Consider the following 15,923-nt stretch of genomic DNA (forward strand, 5'->3'; position numbering starts at 1 on the left):
GCAGGATGAAGAGATCGACCAACTCCTGGGCCGAGGGGTGTCCTTTCAGGGGCACGAAATGGGCCATTTTACTGAATCTGTCGACTACCACCCAAATGACCGACATGCCCTCAGACCTCGGGAGTTCACCCACAAAATCCATGGACAAATGGGTCCATGGTTCACTTGGGGTGGGTAAAGGCTGCAATGTTCCCACAGGTGCCTGACGGGAGGGTTTACTTCTTGCACACACTGCACATTCTCTCACATACTCCTTGCAGTCAGTTGCCAATGAAGGCCACCAAGCACACCTAGCAACAAGGTCCTGTGTTCTGGTGGCACCAGAATGCCCAGCATTTTTGTGGGAGTGGAACAGCTGCAATATCTGGAGACGAAATGGCAATGGCACAAACATGACCTCTTCAGGCTTTCCCTCAGGGACATTCTGCTGGAAGGGACTTAAAGTTTCAGTCCAGTTCCTCCAGGTCTCTGTGGCTGCCAACACCACTTTCTGTGGGAGAATAGTCTCTGGGTCTGAGGGCTGTGCTGTCTCTGGCTCAAAACATCTGGATAAAGCATCTGCTTTAACATTTTTACTACCCGGGGTATACGTAATTATAAATCTGAATCTTGAGAAAAACAGTGACCACCGAGCCTGTCGGGGACTCAATCTCTTAGCCCCTTTGATGTATTCCAAATTTTTGTGATCAGTGTAAACTATAATCGTATGTTCTGCTCCTTCTAGCCAATGACGCCATTCTTCAAAGGCCAATTTAATGGCTAGGAGCTCCCTGTTGCCTATAACGTAGTTTTTCTCTGCGGGTGAAAATCTACGGGAAAAATAGGCACATGGGTGTAACCTCCCTTGCAACCCAGAACGCTGAGACAGCACAGCCCCTACCCCAACCTCTGAGGCATCTACCTCCACAATAAAGGGATAGGAGATGTCAACGTGTCTCAAAATGGGTGCAGTACAAAACAATTCCTTTAGAGTGGAGAAAGCAGCAAGAGCTTCGGGGGACCAGTGGTTAGTATCTGCCCCTTTCTTTGTGAGACTGGTGAGGGGTGCGATGACTGTGGAGTACCCCTTTATGAACCTTCTATAGTAATTAGCGAACCCTAAGAATCTCTGGAGAGCCTTCAGTCCCACTGGCTAAGGCCACTCCAGAACAGCAGAGACTTTGGCAGGGTCCATAGAAAGGCCTGAGGTAGAAATTATGTACCCCAGAAAGGCTACAGATGTTACCTCAAAAATGCATTTCTCCAACTTGGCATATAACATGTTTTGTCTTAGCTTGTGTAACACAAACCTGACATGGTCCCTATGCTCTGAGAGGTTGGCTGAGAAGATTAGTATATCATTCAGATATACTAGGACAAATTTGCTCAAAACCTCTCTGAACACCTCATTAATGAGTTCCTGAAAGACGGCCGGGGCGTTACACAACCTGAAGGACATCACCAGGTACTCGTAATGCCCATCGGGTGTGTTAAAGGCTGTCTTCCACTCATCGCCCTTTCTGATCTGTACCAGGTTGTATGCATCCCGCAAATCCAATTTTGAGAAAATCTTAGCATTGGTGACCTGAGTAAATAAATCATCTATTAAAGGTAAGGGATAGCGATTTTTTACTGTGATTTTATTCAGGCCCCGATAATCAATGCACGGCCGAAGGCCTCCGTCCTTTTTCTTTACAAAAAAGAAACCTGCCCGAGCAGGCGACCGGGAAGGGCGAATGAACCCTTTGGCTAAGTTTTCACGGATGTATTCCTGCATGGCCAACCTTTCCGGCCCAGATAAATTGTAGAGATGGCCTCTAGGGGGCATACAACCAGACCGGAGATCGATAGGACAATCGAAAGGACGGTGTGGAGGAAGTTTATCGGCGGACTTAGGACAAAACACGTCCGCAAACTCGGCATACTGATCTGGCAATCCCTCCACGTGAATCTTGGTCTCACCCAAGGTTACCTTCGCTAAACAATGATGAAAGCAATGGGAAGACCAGCTCGTTAGTTGACCAGTGGCCCAATTAATCTGAGGTGAGTGAAGTTGTAACCAAGGCATGCCAAGAATGATCGTGGAGGTTGTCATTCGCAACACAAAAAAATGCAGATCTTCTCTATGCAACACCCCGATAGTGACTCCCACTTCTTGTGTTCTATCATTCAAAAACAATGAGATAATAATAAAAGTAGGTATGACCCGATTGAGCACAAATCACATAGAACAATAATTTCTTATATCTATCTAAAAGGTAACTTTATTAATCCAATTGTATTAAACATTTAAAAAGATAACCCAAAAAAATGTGCCTGCCCCGCACCCCCTACCAAAACCACCCGGGGGGCCCCTGTACCCCTCTATAGAGTCTGCCAGCAGTGGTACCAAGCCTGTGTAGAGAAAATATTCATTAGCAGAACAGTAACTGTCACAATATTGGTGTTCCAGCCACAAGGGCAGAAGTTCAATTGTTGAGCACTAGCGGACAAAAAATAGAAGCTTAGATAGAATCTTGAGGCCACAATTAGCCAATCAAACTCCTCATGGTCGCTGTATTTAGAGGGAATAACAATCAGCAAAGCAGTGTCCTTGTTGTTGAAATGACGTAAATAAATGTAGCAAGCACGTCCAGCTAGGCTGACAAACCAGTGTATGCACAGACAGTTCCAGGCAAAGTGCACAAACAGTTGCACAGACAGTATGCACAGACAGTATGCACAGGCAGTTCCCAGCAGAGCACATCAAAGAAATTTGGTTCAGATATATGCAGTCCAGCAACCATAATCATATCCAACTTCTGCACAGATGGACAGGTGACAAGCAGCAAGAGTTCATAATACGGATTATTTCATGTTAGTAAGCTTCATGCAGAGAGGAAATGGTTTGCAAGCTGGTATAGAATGGCAAGCAGATAAAGCGCTCAGATGCTGGCATAGTAGCGGAAGTATTGCAGAAATCCATGCCCATAGGGCTTGCTTACGTGCACCATGACTGTCTTGTTGCAAAGTGACCGGCTGATGTCCGAGCAGAGATGGAGAGGCAGAGTGTATCCCCAAACGGAAGGCGGGTGGAGGCCGGGACGCAGCACATGCGTCCTCGACCGGTTTCGCCGGATTTCCGGCTTCAACTGGAGGTTTGCGTGACTTCCCAAGATACCCCCCGGGAAGGTCTTATCCCCCAGCTGGACGACGTCACCAGGAGGCCGGCCGCGCACGCCCCCAATGTCGGGCGAGTGGGCGGAGCGGGCAGACATGATGCCAGGTCACCATAGCAACCCGCCGGCGCGTCCGCCAGGCCCCGCCCATCCGCCCGGCAGCTGGAGCGGGAAGGGCGGGTGGACACCAGGAAGCACACCGGCGGGAAGGGGGGACAAAGCCACACGCCCGCCGACCCGACATCCGCCGGCCCCACCCACACCGCACGGCACCGCCGAAGGGGGCGAGCGAGACAGGACACCGGCGAAGCCACAGCAGCGAGGGAGACATATACCCTGACCCCGAGGTAAATCCACAAGATCCCATAAAACTAAACAGAAAATAAACAAAGAATCATAATACAAAAATAATACAAAAATAATAATCTGACATAAGATTAATGGTCAACAATACCTGTTAAACTCTGTTGAGTACTATGGGGACTATTTAAAGTCAGTGACAGAGTCACCGATACTTTTTGAATAAACATCTATGTCCCCATAGAATTGTGAAGCCTTCCAAATCAAAGCTTCAAATAAACCTCACATACTGCTCATCCAGCAATTTGAGCAGCGGGCAGTACCACCTCAGAAACAGGCCAGGAGCGGAAATGGACTAGAACACCATATCCCTGTATTAACAGGGAAAGCAGGGCTTAAGCTGGTAAAAAAGAGGCGTAGCTTGTATTTTCATTCAGACCCGGGGGCGAAGTTGCCTCCAGGTCAAAAATCCATCTAGATTCTCTTTGTAGTAAGAGTCTGTCTATATCACCACCTCTAGGAGAGGCATGAATACGGTCCAGACCAATCACCCGCATAATGGTGGGGTTGCCGGCATGCATGGTCTTGAAATGCCTGGCCACCGGGGTGAGACTGGACATATTTTTGCTCCTTATATTCGTCACATGATCAGAAATTCTAGAGCGTAGCTCACGTTTGGTCTTCCCGATATAGAATGCACCACATGGGCACAATAACATATACAACTAAAGTGGTATTACAATTAACATAATGTGCTAATGACCAGTCTCTACCATCTGGCAGCCTGACATTCCGACTGACCTGCATGTACCTGCACATAGTGCAGCCCCCACGTGTATGTGCCCAGAATTTTGCAATGTTTAGATGTAATTGAAGGATTCAAGAAATGGCTACTTGTCAACCTATCCCTAAGAGAGGGTGCTCGTCGAAAGGAGAAACGGGGTCTTTCCGGAACATATTTGCTTAATTTCATATCATTAGTGAGAATGTGCCAGTGTTTGTTAATAATCTGTGTGATTTGTTGGTGTTGGGTTGAAAATTTAGTGCAAAAGCGCAAGGTGTCTCTTTTGTCCCGTGCATCATGATATTTATTTGCAAGAAGGGATGAGCGGTCACTTGCCTCCGCCCTTTTGAATGCCCTTCTGAGAGTCCCCTCGGGGTATCCCCTCTCCCTAAATCTCTCTTTTAATTTAGCGGCCTCAACTTTAAAGGTACCGTCCTCTGAGCAATTCCGTCTCGCACGGAGGTACTGATCTACAGGTATCCCACTCACGGTGTGGATCGGGTGGAAACTATCTGCCCTTAGGAGGGAATTTGTAGCTGTGGTCTTCCTATATAAACTCGTGGACATGTTTCCGTCTTTGTCCAGAAGTATGCAGATATCAAGGGGATCTCCGAGGGGCTAGATTGCATAGTAAACTTGAGGTTCCTCGAGTTGACATTCAGAGCCCCAACAAATTGTGTGAGGAGGTCTTGCCCCCCTGTCCAGAAGACGATGATGTCGTTGATGTACCTGTGCCACGACAGAACGTGGCACAGGTACCTCAAGAACCCATCATCAGAAAAAAGCTCACGTTCCCACTCCCCCAGGTACAGGTTAGCATACGAGGGGGCGCAAGTGGTCCCCATCGCCTCTCCCTGCACCTGGAGGTAGTGGGACCCCTCAAAAACAAAAATATTGTTGGTCAGCAAGAATTCAAGTAGGGCAAGTAAAAGACCGTTGTGCGCCACAAATTGCACACCCAATTCACCCAGAAATGTCCCCACTGCCCGAATACCCAAAGCATGGGGGATACTTGAATAAAGGGCCTCCACGTCCAGGGCCACCAATAATGTGCCAGGGCGCAATTGCAGCCCCTCCAACATCCGTAAAAGGTGCGACGTGTCACGAACATATGATGGGAGTGCCTGAACGTGCGGTTGAAGATAACGATCTATATAAATACTGACCTTTTCGGTCAGAGATCCTCGACCTGAAACAATCGGGCGTCCTGGAGGTTTTTCCAACCTCTTATGGACCTTCGGCAGGGCATAGAAAGTTGGAAGGATAGGTTTATCAACCTTCAAAAATTTCACCGTGGGGGCGTGGCCTGGCACCGTGGTGGATGGCAGCCTAGCTCCTTAGCTCGTGTCTCACCTGTGGCTTTTAGGGCCTCTATCTCCGCTTCTGGCCGCCTGATTACCTGAAGAGGCCCCTCTCCCGGCTCCCAGTACCTCTAGCACCCAGCCCATCCAGTTTGGAGGAGATCCGCTTACCTCCGCGGACTACCGCGCCAGAGGCCTCCCGATCGCGGCAGCAGCTTCAAATCTAGCCCCCGGCTTCATTGGGGCGACTAGGCCGCAATTTTTTTTTTTGCTGCTGGAGCTTCTGTGGGGAGATCTTGGACTGCTGGCACCCACCCTGACCCTCTCCTGACGCTTCTAGCCTCTGCAGGAGTCTTTTCTTTAGGCTCCATCTACATCTTCGGTGGGGGTAAGTGACTGTGGTGTGAGGGTCTGGAACACTATCCCCCCCTTCTATCATTTCAGAGGCTCCTGTCCTTCTTCCTGCCTGCCTCCATACATATAAATATATACTTTTTTTTTCCACTTCTCCTTCTGCTATCACCTGCTATCTACAAGCTGCACCCTTAAAGGGACACACCCACTCATCACTCCAAGATCATGTCGGAAGTCACCCCAGAGAGTTCGGCCCCACAAAACTTACTTACTTTGGAAGCCTTGGATGATAGGCTGAATGTGCTGTTTAGTAAATTTACGCTCTCTCTGGCTGCGGAACTATCTAAGTTATCTTCTGAATTGAGAGGTGAAATAACGTCTCTCGGTGACCGTACCAGTCACCTTGAGACTAAAATGGATCAGTTAGTGGACTATGCTAATGCTTTGGAGGAAGAAAATGCAGTTTTGAAAACCGATGTTGCGCTACTGAAAATGCAGCAGGAGGACCAAGAGAATAGGGACAGACGTCAAAACCTGCGATTTAAAGGTATCCCTGAAACTATTTTGGATGCAGATCTCCCTAAGTATCTTCTGGAATTTTTTAAGCAATTGGTGCCATCTATCCCAGACGCAGATTGGAGGTTGGACAGAGCCCATAGATCTCTTGCACCTAAGCCTCAGCAAGGAGTTAAACCTAGAGATGTTGTGGTACGTTTTCACTACTATGACAGCAAGGAATCACTGGCGAAGGCGGCAAGGAATTTTCCACATCTGGACTTTAAAGGGGCCCAAATTCAGGTATTCAATGACATAGCTGTCTCCACCCTTGAGAAGCGTCGTTCTCTACAGCCGGTGACGTCTATTCTGCAAGCACATAAAATTCCATATCGATGGGGCTTCCCGTTCAAATTGCAGGTTCGCAAAGATGGTGTGCAGCATTTTATGAGAGACATTTCAGAAGCTGACAAGTTCTTGGATAAGTTGGGTCTCCCCTCCCTCCCGAAGGATTACAAATCGCTGATGTCTCAGAAACATGCCAGATCTCCTCAGAAAGACTGGTCGGCTCTTCCCCCAAAAATGGCTAGAGTGTCCAGACGCTCCTCTCCTCGCCATCTTGATATGGACACTTGAAGTAATGTTTTCATCTACGCAGTTTTTGTGATTACTGGAGCCCGTCCTACGCACTGTTTGCCATGGGCGGGAGTTGGGCACCTCCACCCATTGCCAGTCACACCTCCACCTATGGGTTGTTGGCTTCGCCACCCCTTGCCCTGGTTTAGACTACAATCAGAGTGTTTTTTTTTGTTTTTCATACTGTCATGGCTATCTCAGGTCATGCAAAGTTCTTATTTTCCTATCCAAATGTCTATGTTCTTGATCTATCTGTTGAGTAATTACTGTTCTTATTTTTACTTATCTTTGACTGACCAAACGTTTAAAATTCTAATGTTATGTTGTACCATCTCATTCCGCCAATGCTATATATGCACACCTGGTTTTTCTGCTGACATTTCTGAATGTGATCACCTATTACATACACCATGGTGAAGCTTGTATCATATAATGTGAAAGGGCTGAACTCTAACAAGAAGCGGGTTTTAGCTCTTAAGCAATTCCGTGAGTCAGAGGCAGATATAATCCTTGTTCAGGAGACTCACTTTAAGTGAGGTGGCTCCTTCACCTTTGCCAGTAAACATTTCCCTGTCCACTATACAGCGAGCTGCCCCACAGGTAAGGGAGGAGTAGCCATATTGTTTAAACGGGACATGAATATTGAAGTGTTATCCACTAAATTAGATCCCAAAGGTCGCTATATTATCTTAAAATGTAAAATAGGAGACTTAACCTTTGTGCTTATTAATCTCTATGCTCCTAATGAGCGACAGGTGGCCTTTATTTCAAAGGTACTAGCTTTCTGGCAGGACATGGACTGTGCTGCTGTCATTGTTGGTGGAGACTTTAATGTTATTCATTCCCCAGGCCTTGATTGGCTATCACCCAATAAATCAGCACCTTCAGCAGCCACTGTTAATCTAGCCAAGTCGTTCCGCAAACTGATTAGGTCATACCATCTCCTAGACGCAGTTAGGATTGCACTGTCAAACCAAAAGAGATTCACTTTCTACTCGCCGGTACATCAAACCCATACTAGAATAGACCATTTTTTGGTCTCTGCTCCTATTCTTAGATGTATGATTACGGCAGAAATCCATGACATTACGTGGTCCGATCATGCCCCTATTTCGCTTCAAATTACCACTTCGTTACTCAAGAAGAAAACATTTCATTGGCGACTTAATGAATCTCTTCTGCTCAATGAAGACACCAAATTGGAGCTGCAATCCTCACTGCGGGAATTCTTTGAGTTAAACGAGGGTTCGGTGGATAAGCTATCCATCCTGTGGGAGGCTCATAAGGCATACATTAGAGGTCAGTGCATCGCTCTTGGATCTAATAAGAAAAAACAAAGGCTTTTGCGGAGCGCGGCACTGACCTCGGGTATACGCAGAGTGGAATTGGAATATGCCCAAACCCCTTCGTTACACTTTCTGAAGCGGCTATTGGAAATGAGAAATGAATTGAAAGACATACAGCTAGCTCAGGCAAATAAATCCCTATTATGGTCCAGATAATATTATTATGAAAAAGCAAATAAACCTCTTACTCCTATGGCCAAAATGCTGAGAGGGCATACTTCTGCATCTATACCGGATAAAATTGTAACACCTGGTGGTAAAACTCTCTATGATCCCCAGCATATTGCTGACGAGTTTAGTAAATTTTATAAGGATCTTTACTCCTGTCTTGACAGGGGTAGACATCCTGCATTTGATGCCAATAAACTGGATCAGTTTCTATCTCGTTGCAGACTGCCTAAGCTTCAGAAGGGAGACCAAGATCTTCTGAACGCTCCTATAACCTTGGCGGAGTTGTTAGAGGCCATTAAAGCAACACCCCTACATAAGGCACCAGGCCCAGACGGGCTTCCTAATGTTTACTATAAGACCTTCCAAGACATCCTGGCACCGTATATGGTCAGACTTTTTAACAACCTGATGAGCGGTTTAGATTGTCCACAGTATTTTGGTCACTCCTTCATCAGTGTTATTCTGAAATCAGGTAAAGACGAGACAGCTTGCGGTAGTTACCGTCCCATAGCTCTCCTTAATACCGATTACAAGGTGTTTACCAAAATTCTGGCGACTAGGCTCGCTAGTATCCTTCCAGATTTGATCGATAAAGATCAAGTAGGTTTTACATACTTTCGACAAGCGGGGGATAATACTAGGCGAACAATTTCTCTCATTGATTCTGTGAACCATACTAAGACACCAGCCTTGCTGCTTAGTTTAGATGCAGAAAAGGCCTTTGACAGGCTGAGTTGGCCTTACATGTTCTCCCTTCTGAAGCATTTGGGTTTTTCGGGTTCTTTTGCAACAGCTCTCTCCCTTTTATACTCAGCCCCTACGGCCCAAATCAAACTGCCCTCGGTTGCCTCTGATCCCTTTCAAATAAAAAACGGGACTAGACAGGGCTGTCCTTTATCGCCCCTTCTATTTGTCCTATGCATTGAGCCACTGGCCTCAGCTATTCGGGAATCTCCAGACGTCATGGGAATTTGTGTGGGTTCTAAACAATTTAAATTATCGTTATTTGCAGACGACATTTTACTTACTCTGACTAACCCCCTGACTACTCTTCCCTGTCTCCATAGGATTCTAGTCGAATTTGGTGCCCTCTCTGGATACAAAGTTAATTCCTCTAAGACAGAGGCACTCCCGATTAATATTCCTCTAGAAATGGCCTCCATTATAAAAGCTTCCTTCCCATATCGCTGGTGCCCATCTTCAATTAAATATTTGGGTATACATCTCACCTCTACCTACGACAGCCTCTATTCGGTTAATTATATCCCGTTGTTAGCAGAAGTGAGGCGCCTATTGAAAACCTGGTCTCCCCTCAAATTATCCCTACTCGGTAGAATTTGTAGCATATCCATGTCTATACTACCGAAACTACTATATCTTTTCGAAACTCTACCGGTAAAAGTGCCTTTTACGACCTTAACGGCCCTGCAAAAAGATATCCTCCATTATATCTGGTTAAACAAATCCTCTAGGATCCCACGCTCGGTTATGCTGACCAGGAGAGAACACGGAGGTCTGGGCGTTCCTGATATCACAAAATACTATCTAGCTGCCCACTTGAGACATGTGATTTCTTGGACCCAATTGCACGCATTTTCTAAATGGATGCAAATTGAAAAACTTTGGTTAGCCCCTGTTCATCCGTGTTCTCTCCTTTGGTCATCAAGACTCCCTGACACGGTCAACCCTCTCCTCCATACCATGCATTTTACCAAGAATATTTGGCATTACTGCTCATCAAAGTTTCCCCTTACTACTAACCCCTCGTCCTTAGTTAATGTAATTTTTAATCCATTGATCCCTAATAGCTCATCATCTTTAGTAGTTAAGGGTTGGTCAGATGGCAATATCTTTCAACTTAGGCATCTTCTAGATCCCATTTCAAAAACATTTGTTTCTGCAGACCAGCTCTCCCAACGGGTCAATTTAACTCCGGCCCTACGCTTCAATTTTCATCAAATCAAACATTATGCTAAATCCTTAGGAAATTCAGACTTTACCTCCTCACCTACCCCGTTTGAAAGTCTATGCAATAATGGCCCGACGCAGACACACTTAATTTCCTCTATTTATAAAATTCTCTGTGCTTTCCCAGCAGACACTTTACCTTCCCACAGGTACATGGAATATTGGTCTCGGGCCCTCTCTATGGATATCACAGCTCCAATGTGGTCCAAGATCTGGCAGTCTATCGCTAAATCCACGCAATGCTCAATCCACAAAGAAAACCATTATAAAATTATTTTGCTCTGGTACAGGACTCCAGAGAAATTACACCGTTGGTTCCCAAATACCTCACCAACTTGTTGGAGGTGTAAGGACAAGGTGGGTTCGCTGATGCATATCTTTTGGGACTGTCCTCTAATTAAACCTTTTTGGGAGACTGTTTCATTACTCATTTCAGAAGTTTTTGAAACCCATGTAGACCTGCATCCGCTTAACGCACTTCTAGGCCTTCCTGTTAAGAATCTCCCTCGTAAGCGGTGGAAGCTTATGTTACATATATTATCTGCAGCAAAGAGGTTAATTGCCCAATTTTGGAAATCCACAACGATTCCTAGTAAAACAATATTAATAGATAAGATTAATGATGTTAGGAGATTGGAAGATCTAACGGCCAGAAGCCATGATAATATCGAGGCACATGGCGAGCTGTGGGGTCCATGGGAGGACTGGGATATGACATTGTGGCTCCAGTCACGTAATCGTAAGCCCCCATAATTTTTTTTTGTTTATGGAATACCTTTTGATTAGCTTAGATGGTTTGGGATGTGTTCACTATGATATTTTGGTATCTGTTGGTTTGTGTTAGTAATTTAACTATTTGGTCAGTTATAAGTCTGTGTTGTTTGTTTTTGTCTGTTTTTTCCTAATATGGAAGTGCTGCCATATTTACATCTTATTTTATGTTCATCATTATACATGGATTAGCGAGCCTATTGGATCTACAGGGTGAACTATGCCACTATGGCATTGAGAACCTTTCCCCTGTATAACTTGCGTTCATTGTGAAGATAACTGTATTCATCCTGCTTGCTATTCTAATAGTACCTATGTTTTATATAATTCGCTACTGTATTTGTCTTTTCTTATTTCAATAAAAAAAAAAAAGATTGATAAAAAAAAAATAAAAAATTTTCACCGTACTCTCGTCGATCACCGATCTTATTGCTGCATCATCAATTATTGAAAACAGATTACGTTGGCACATGGTGGCCCTGGACATGGGGACCCTCCTATAACAATCACGTTTGTTTAAAATCTCCAGACACATATTTCTGTACAACTCCACCGACATGATAACGGCATTGCCCCCCTTGTCCGAGGGTTTAATAACCCATTTGTTGTTCTTATCGATTATTTCCCGTAAAATTTGTCGTTCTTCATCACTTAAGTTGTCAGTAGTGGTTTTTTGATTTTTAAATTTCAACAGGTCCTTCTCTACGACATTGATAAAAGTTTTAAGGTTCGGAATCAGGGTGAAGGGAGGGAATTTTTTAGAATTATTGCGCAGGCCAACGTCATCCAGCCTAGGTAGGTGAAAACGGGGTCCAAAGCCAAAAGGGTCGGCCCCCATATGGTCAATATCCCCAGGCGCACTTTCCAATGCTAATTCCTGTAGGGACTGTAAAGCAAGCAAATCATCATCCGTCCATGGTCTGTCGTCAAGGGTCAAAGTTAATTGCTTGGGTGTGTCCCCAACAGAGACTGTAGTAGAATCCTTCGACCAAAAAGGTGAAGATCCACCACAGTCTCAAAAATATCAGCATTATGAGTGGGACAAAAGCCCAAACCCCTAGACAACAGAGTGAGATAGGGCTGAGGAACCGCTTCGCCTGTTAAGTTTATAACCTGTAGACCCAATGGGTCTGGATGTTGCTCCCCCGGCCGTGGACCCCCAATCACCTTACTGGATGAGCATTGGCTAAAAAAGCAGAACCAGAGGATGAAGCTGAAATAGAATCTACTGGGGCAGCCATGGCACAAGCCTTGTCCATTGGACCCCTTGCCGTTCTGGCTGTTCCCACGTCCTCCGCACCTACTTGGCATGATGACCCGTTTTTCTTAGATTTTTTATCTTTCTCTTTCTGTTTAGCAGATTTAGAGGGATCGCGCCCTGACCTCGTGTCGTGTTTGCGCGAGCCCTCTCCTGCTGATACAGAACTTTCTGACACTGTACTAACCGGTTCTATTGATGAATCAGATTCCTCTGTCACCGAAGGACGCGGCTGTGGTTTGCCACCTATCGGTCCACGAGGTCTCAGTTTATCTTTTGGAAATTTCCAGTGATAAGCTGTACCGACTTTATAGGCCGTCCTATCTCTGAGTACCTTTTGATCTCTCTGTACAACTAACTTTTTGTTAAACTGTGTTATATGTTTCTCGAGTTCCTTGTTTCTGGTTTTATATAGCGGGTCCCCTTTAAAGGGTTCTAAGGAATCAGATACCTTGCCTGTCTCAGTCTCTAGGGCCGCCAAGTCATCCGTATCGAGTTCATTCATAAGAGTAAGGCATATTTTGGCACAGCACTCAAAATTCTTTTCCCATCTCTTTTTAAAATTCTCACTTAAATTACGGCGGTGTGGAAACACCTGAAAACGTAACCAAAGGGGGGCAATCTGGTCATCAAGATAGGTTTTGTTGTACTTAAGGTTCCACCAAAGTCTCGACTTCCTCTCATACAATTTAGTTAGCTTTCTGAATCCTCCATTAATAAGTTGTTGTGCATCCCTACTGCCCTGTGTCTGAGAACATTCACGCTCCACCTGTGCCAAGAGAGTAGCCCACCGCAACATTGCGGGATGATGACCATCAATAAACTCGACTCACAATACGACACCCCCTGACTCTGAGAGTCAAACTTAGCCCAAGCAAACTGGGTATTAATCTCTCGGGGGATATGAGTGGTTAGTTCAATTTGTAGACACTCGGGTCATCCCACTAATGTAGTGCAACAATCCAAAAACAATGAGATAATAATAAAAGTAGGTATGACCCGATTGAGTACAAATCACATAGAACAATAATTTCTTATATCTAAAAGGTAACTTTATTAATCCAATTGTATCAAACATTTAAAAAGATAGCCCCGCACCCCCTACCACAACCACCCGGGGGGGCCCTGTACCCCTCTATAGAGTCTGCCAGCAGTGGTACCAAGCCTGTGTAGAGAAAATATTCATCAGCAGAACAGTAACTGTCACAATATTGGTGTTCCAGCCACAAGGGCAGAAGTTCAATTGTTGAGCACTAGCGGACAAAAAATAGAAGCTTAGATAGAATCTTGAGGCCACAATTAGCCAATCAAACTCCTCATGGTCGCTGTATTTAGAGGGAAAAACAATCAGCAAAGCAGTGTCCTTGTTGTTGAAATGACTTAAATAAATGTAGCAAGCACGTCCAGCTAGGCTGACAAACCAGTGTATGCACAGACAGTTCCAGGCAAAGTGCACAAACAGTTGCACAGACAGTATGCACAGACAGTATGCACAGGCAGTTCCCAGCAGAGCACATCAAAGAAATTTGGTTCAGATATATGCAGTCCAGCAACCATAATCATATCCAACTTCTGCACAGATGGACAGGTGACAAGCAGCAAGAGTTCATAATACTGATTATTTCATGTTAGTAAGCTTCATGCAGAGAGGAAATGTTTTGCAAGCTGGTATAGAATGGCAAGCAGATAAAGCGCTCAGATGCTGGCATAGTAGTGGAAGTATTGCAGAAATCCATGCCCATAGGGCTTGCTTACATGCACCATGACTTGTTGCAAAGTGACCGGCTGGTCTCTGCTGCATGTGGCAGAGTTGCTGATGTCCGAGCAGAGATGGAGAGGCAGAGTGTATCCCCAAACGGAAGGCGGGTGGAGGCCGGGACGCAGCACATGCGCCCTCGACCGGTTTCGCCGGATTTCCGGCTTCAACTGGAGGTTTGCGTGACTTCCCAAGATACCCCCGTGTTGTGTTCTATCATGTTTTGATGTTTAAATCATTTGTAGTTCGATTTTAATATTTTGATATTCTTATGTCTTAGTTTTTTAGGACTGTCAGGATTTGCCTTAATGGGTATTTTATAGGTAAGCAACATCTATGGTTGTCTTTATAATAGTTTTTATAATAGCACTTTATGCACAGCTCACTTTGAGGTGAAACTAGCACTTTGAATTGCACGTAGCACTTTGTGTTATTTACATATAAGCACAGATACCTTGATTATGGTTCATTTGATATCACACTTTTATCACATATGCTGCAAGTGAGTAAACAGCATGATGTGATTATTATTTATTTGTCACTATGCACGTCACTTTAATTTATCATGAATGTGTCTGTTCGGACTGTTAGTGAGTAGCAGTCTTGATACATATATTCACAGATCACCGAATGATTTAATGGTGTGATATAGGATGCGGATCAGAGTTGCTATAAGCATGTTTATATAATTGTAAACATAGTTATTTATTTTATTATTTTTTATAGATTGCACTGGAACACCTTTACCCAAGATGATATAATCCAATAGACTTCAATATGTTTGCACCAAGCACGTTTTCAACATATATGGAATTTATTTAATTTGTTATAGATAGTTTAACCAAAACGTTTTTTATAATTTTTATGCACTTATGTTTGTAGTGGTTTGTAATGTTTTTATTGTCACAAAGTATGCACTTTTGTACCCATTTTTGGCATAAGAATGAACTATATATATTTATTCAATACACAATGAGATAGAACTTTACAATTGGTTAAAAGACCTCTAGGTGGCGCTATCTGATTTGCATTTCTTCTATTTGCTCACAAGTGTTCTCTCCAAATATACATATCTACAGTTCATTTTGAAATTTAATATTTATCATTAATTAACCACCCTGGCGTTCTATTAAGATCGCCAGGGCGGCTGCGGGAGGGTTTTTTTTCAATTAAAAAAAACTATTTCATGCAGCCAACTGAAAGTTGGCTGCATGAAAGCCAACTAGAGGGCGCTCCGGATGCGTTCTTCTGATCGCCTCCGGCGGCCAGAAGTAACACGGAAGGCCGCAATGAGCAGCCTTCCGTGTTTCGCTTACCTCGTCGCCATGGCGACGAGCGGAGTGACGTCATGGACATCAGCCGACGTCCTGACGTCAGCTGCCTCCGATCCAGCCCTTAGCGCTGGCCGGAACTTTTTGTTCCGGCTACGCTGGGTTCAGGTGGCTGGGGGGACCCTCTTTCGCCGCTGCACGCGGCGGATCGCCGCGCTGCGGCGGCGATCAGGCAGCACACGCGGCTGGCAAAGTGCCGGCTGCGTGTGCTGCTTTTTATTTGATGAAAATCGGCCAAGCAGGGCCTGAGCGGCAGCCTCCGGCGGTGATGAACGAGCTGAGCTCGTCCAGACCGCTCAGCTGGTTAACTGTATT

The 15,923-nt window shown here is 45.1% G+C and overlaps 1 long non-coding RNA gene across 1 annotated transcript in view; it reads left to right on the forward strand.

Moving 5' to 3' along the window:
- The window catches only part of LOC137546798 (uncharacterized), a 355,227-nt gene extending 340,153 nt beyond the window's left edge, over window positions 1–15,074 (forward strand). The window contains exon 4 of the long non-coding RNA XR_011026377.1: window positions 15,004–15,074. This is a non-coding gene — a long non-coding RNA (uncharacterized lncRNA). The remainder of the gene's footprint in view (window positions 1–15,003) is intronic.
- Window positions 15,075–15,923: the final 849 nt, after the last annotated feature.

This window comes from Hyperolius riggenbachi, chromosome 2, assembly GCF_040937935.1.
Source record: "Hyperolius riggenbachi isolate aHypRig1 chromosome 2, aHypRig1.pri, whole genome shotgun sequence".
In the NCBI taxonomy this organism is placed as follows: domain Eukaryota; kingdom Metazoa; phylum Chordata; class Amphibia; order Anura; family Hyperoliidae; genus Hyperolius; species Hyperolius riggenbachi.